Source organism: Triticum dicoccoides, chromosome 1A (assembly GCF_002162155.2).
Source record: "Triticum dicoccoides isolate Atlit2015 ecotype Zavitan chromosome 1A, WEW_v2.0, whole genome shotgun sequence".
NCBI classification, from domain to species: domain Eukaryota; kingdom Viridiplantae; phylum Streptophyta; class Magnoliopsida; order Poales; family Poaceae; genus Triticum; species Triticum dicoccoides.
Genome location: NC_041380.1, coordinates 3,356,940 through 3,362,548, shown reverse-complemented (window position 1 = coordinate 3,362,548; position 5,609 = coordinate 3,356,940).

Here is a 5,609-nt window from a genome sequence, read left to right as displayed (position 1 = left end):
CCGACGCCATCGCCGCCACCCCCTCGCCGTAGCCACGCCGTCCGACCACCCCACGCCGTCTCACCGTGTCCAGGAGCTCCGCCGCTGTCCACTTCATCGAGCAGCCGAGCCCCGAGCGCTCGCAACGCCCGAGACCACCGCACCGACCTCGCCCGAGCTCACCGTCACCGGAGATCCCCTTCAACGCCGTCGTCACTCCGGACCATCTCCGGCCGCACCAAGAACTCCGTCGCACTCACTGTGAGCTTAGCCATCTTCCCCTCCCTTCCGTTCTTGCTCCCGAGCCGTGCAGCAACCTCCCGGAGCTCAACCGCACCCACCACCGTGGAGCTCGTCGCCGACGTGCTCCCGGTCATCCTCCGGCCACAAGATGGTGTCCATCTTACTCACCAAGTTCTGCAGCACCTAGCTAGCTACTCCACGAGCCTCACCGAACCCTCTAGCGCCAAGTTCACCTCCGACCGAACCCCGGTGGCCGCCAAAGTCGTCGCCGGCGCCAACTCCGGCCATCCCGACCTCAACGGACTCCGCCAAGAGCTGCGGTTTGTCCTCAGCTTCCCTCCGGTGGTCTCCGCGGCCCATTTGGTGGCCGAAATGGCCAAAACCACTTCCGCCGCCGCGTCGGGCTCGCCGGCGGCTAAACGCCGGTGCAGCCGACCCGGGTTTGACCACGGGTGGGCCCTGGTTGACTCCCCTGAGTCAATGACAGGTGGGGCCCAGCCCTGTTAATTAAACAGGATTAGTTTTAATTAAGTTTTAATTAAATTAACCACCCTGACATGCGGGACCCACTGTCAGGTTTGACCTGGACCAGTTCCGTTGACCTGCTGACATCACACTGACGTCAGGCTGACGCAGTAATTGATTTTCTGGATTTAAATTAAATCAGGAAATTCCAGAATATTATTTAAACTTCAAAAATTCATAACTTTTATTCTGTAACTCCAAATTGGACAAATTATATATGAAAAATGATCAGAAAAATCCAATCTATCCATCTGTACTATTTTCATGCATGATCAAACAAGTTAAATTGATGTTTTAAGCAGAACAAGGAAAAGCACTTTAAAAGGGCCATATTTGAATTTGAAATTTGAATCCTTGATTCAAATTTGTTCAAACCCTTCTGGTTTTAGTTGCATTAGCCCAATACACTCATATTGCCATGTTTCATGCATGCATCATATTGTTGCACATTGTTTGGTGATGTTTGTGTATCGGTGCTCTCTGCGACAGGTTCTGTCCCCGAGGAGTACCGTGATTACCCTAACGAAGAACCGTATCAGTGCATCGATCCATCAGGCAAGCAACCAACCATTTGATCATATCGATACAATCCCATGTTCTCGCTCCTGCTCTCTTTTACTGCATTAAGACAACGCGATTCAAACTGCTGTGTGCTACGGTAGTTGAACCCATTTCCTCTGCATGACCTGTCATTGCCACAGTAACTAGATGAAACTCACTAGCATGTGTAGGAGTTGATTGAGCCATATGAATGTGTTGTTCCTACCTTGCTATGCCTGCTATGCTTAGAGTCGTGTCAGGTCTGGTTCATCTGGGTGATGGGCTAGAGTGAAATGATTATGTCGGTAATGAGAGTGGTGTGGTGAACACGATTTGGTAAAGGTATCGATGAGAGGCCATGTAGGAGTACATGGTGGGTTGTTTCATTGAAGCCGACCTTAAGCACTAAGATCTGTATGCGTGATTTAAGATACAGCTACTACCATGCATTGGGCCCTGAAATATGACCCCGCTCGACTTCTTATTCACCCTAGCTCTCTGTCCAGGAGTTGCAAGTAGTTTCTGGTGTTTGTAGCCTACTGGAGGCCGTGGACAGCGCTGACCATAGGGGTGGGCTGTGATGCGGTAGGTACGTGGCCGGGTGTACCGAATACCCGTTAGGTATCTCGGGAACCCTGTTCACATCGTTCGGGGCCGTATGGGAAACCTCGGCCGGACTCCCTGCGGATGGAACCTGAATAGGCGATAAACCTGGACTAGAGGCTTAAGTGTTTAGGTAGGTCGTGGTCTACACCCACGTCGGCTTTCGCTTGAAGTCTGCCGAGCACATGTCGTGTGCAGACGCTAAGTGGTGGAAACATGTATGAAGAAGTACACCCCTGCAGGGTTATCACAATCTATTCGAATAGCCGCGTCCGCGGTAAAGGACTACTTGGTTGCCTATACAGTTCATAGACAAGTAAATGGAAACTGTTAAAAGCCTCAAGATAAGTGTGAGTGCCGAGGATGGCTCTTCCGTAGGAAGACGGAGGTGGATCCTCGGTAGTGTATTGAAGTGGTGAGTAGTGGACTCGTGTGCGCAAAACCATTTCAAGTTGGAGTATCGTAGGATAGTCTAGCCAAGAGTCAAAGCTGGCTTGCTGCAATAACTCCACCAACCCTTCTTGATACTAAGCATGTATGTAGGATCTGATGTAAGTCTTGCTGAGTACCTTTGTACTCATGTTGCTATAATCTACATTTTTACAGAAGACGCTGCAACCCCTTCTGATGGGTTCTATGTAGACGTTGACATCAACGAGTAGGCTAAAGACCCAGGTGGTGACCCTGAGCTTGTGAAGGACCACGTAGTATAGCTAGGCTTTCCAAGCCTCCTTTATTTTACTAGTTGTCTGTACTCAGACAAGTTACCTCCGCTGCTGGTTTGTATGACTGTATGATTTGTATGTTGGGTCGTGAGACCCGTACCTTTGTGTATGTTATGTATGGCTCCCTGAGCCTTAAGTAAAGTACTTGTGTCGTAGAGTCATGTTGTGATGTTTCGTTGTATTTGCACATATCGAGCATATTGTGTGTATGACTGAAATGCTTGGTATGTGTGGGATCTGACTATCTAGTTGTTTATCTTTAGTAGCCTCTCTTACCGGGAAATGTCTCCTAGTGTTACCGCTGAGCCATGGTAGCTTGCTACTGCTCTGGAACACTTAGGCTGGCCGGCATGTGTCCTTCTTCGTTCCTGTGTCTGTCCCTTCGGGGAAATGTCACACTTTGAGTACCGGAGTCCTGTTAGCCCGCTACAGCCCGGTTTACCGGAGTCCTGCTAGCCCAGTGCTACAGCCCGGACCCACTTGCTGATGACCGACACGTTCGAAGCTGGGTCATGGATGCCTGTCCCTGTAAGTCTGTGCCACTTTGGGTTTACGACTAGTCATGTCAGCCCGGGCTCTTTATCATATGGATGCTAGCGACACTATCATATACGTGAGCCAAAAGGCGCAAACGGTCCCGGGAAAAGGTAAGACGACACCCGTGGGGATACCGTGCGTGAGGCCGCAAAGTGATATGAGGTGTTACCAGCTAGATCGATGTGACATCGAGTCGGGGTCCTGACAATGAAGCCTTTGGACCGTATGAAGCCTTTGGTCTGAGGTTTGTCTTCTTCACGTGAGGTGTCATGATGACATTCACAGGAAGATTCTCCAGACACCTTTTCGGAACCCAGATCTTCTTCATAGGCGTTCCATTCCTGCAGTTAGTACCAATGTACCCGGCAAACACTTCACCATTCTGATTCTTAAACAGTATATAGTTTGCATCAAAGGATTCATCAATGATAATGGGGTTAGCACAAGTGAAGCCAGATAGATTGGATGGATCTGCTGAAGGTTCCTTTGCAACAACCCACATGGTTCTGGGGTACTACTCAGGTTTCCAGTAAGAGCAATCAGCATTCGTTTTCCTTACGAACCCAACACCCTCTTTCCTCGGGTTTCGGTTCAGAATCTACTTTTTGAGGACATCACATAGTGTCTGATGCCCTTTAAGACTTTTGTGCATCCCTGTTTCAAGCAATGTCTTCAACCTAGCATTCTCATCAGCAATAGCGGTGGTATCCTCAGCAGAGGGGTTAGTTACCACATCAATAGTTGAAGATATTTGTAACACCCTCGATGCGACTATAGCTCCCACGTGTCGAGGCACGACTTAGAGATATAATCGCATAGAAGGCATATGTCGCAAGTTAGGAAATCTTCACAACACCCCATGTAATATAATAATAAAATGGGAGAACATAGTTGGCTTACACTCGCCACGGCAATGAAGTACATAAATAACGTTACATCATCCAAACACTCATGGCCCAACGACGACGCCAAAATAAAAGAGAACCCAACATGCGACAACGGTCCCAATCACCCCCAACTGGGCACCACTACTAATCGTCGGGAAAGGAAACATAGTATCATTGAGAGTCTTCGTCGAACTCCCACTGGAGCTCATATGCGTCTCCTGGAGCGGAATCATCAGGCCCTGCATTTGGTGTAATAATAATCTGTGAGCCACAGGGACTCAGCAATCTCACACCCTCGCGATCAAGACTATTTAAGCTTATAGTTGTGGCAAGGTAAAATATGAGTGGAGCTGCAGCAAGCGACTAGAAAGTGTGGTGGCTAACTTATTCGCAAAAGAGAGCGAGAAGAGGAGGCAAAGCACGAGCGATAAACTAGAGAGCGACCTGCGCAAACATAACTCCAACACCGTGTCCACTTCCCGGACTCCGCCGAGAAGGGGCCATCACGGTAACACACACGGTTGATTCATTTAATTAATTAAGGTTCAAGTTATCTACAACCGGACATTAACAAATTCCCATCTGCCCATAACCGCGGGCACGACTTTCGAAAGTTCAATCCCTGCAGGGGAGTCCCAACTTAGCCCATGACAAGATCTCACGGTCAACGAAGGAATAGACCTCCTCCCAAGATGTTCCGATCAGACTCGGTATCTTGGTTACTCAAGACACTTCGACAGGTTAAAACAAGACCAGGAACACCGCCCGAATGTGCCGACAAATCCCGATAGGAGCTGCACATATCTCTTTCTCAGGGCACACTTAGATGAGCACTCCATACAACTAAAACCAAACCTCGAGTTTCCCCGAGGGGGCGCTGCACAGGACTCTAGTTTGGACCAACACTCAGAGGAGCACTGGCCTGGGGGGGTTTAAAATAAGATGACCCGCAGGCTCCGGAAACCCGAGGGAAAAAGAGGCTAGGTGGCAAATGGTAAGACCAATGTTGGGCATTGCTGGAAAAGCTTTAATCAAGGCGAACTATCAAGGGGTTCCCATTATAACCCAACCGTGTAAGGAACGCAAAATCCGGGAACATAACACCGATATGACGGAAACTAGGGCGGCAAGAGTGGAACAAAACACTAGGCGAGTGGCCGAGCCTTCCACCCTTCACCAAGTATATAGATGCATTAAGATAACATGGCAATATAATGATATCCCAACAAGTAAATAAAAGATGTTCCAACAAGGAACGGCCTCCAATCTTCACCTGCAACTAGCAACGCTATAAGAGGGGCTGAGCAAAGCGGTAACATAGCCAATCAACGGTTTTCTAGGACAAGGTGGGTTAGAGGTTTGACATGGCAATTTGGGAGGCTTGCAAGCAAGTGGTAGGCATCGTAGCAATGGCATAGCAAAAGAGCGAGCAAACTAGCATAGCAAAGATAGTAGTGATTTCGAGGGTATGATCATCTTGCCTGCACAGTTGTCAGAGTTGACTGGATCCTCAAAAGCAAACTCAACGGGATCCTCGTTAGCGAACTCGTCTCCCTGCTCTACCCAAACA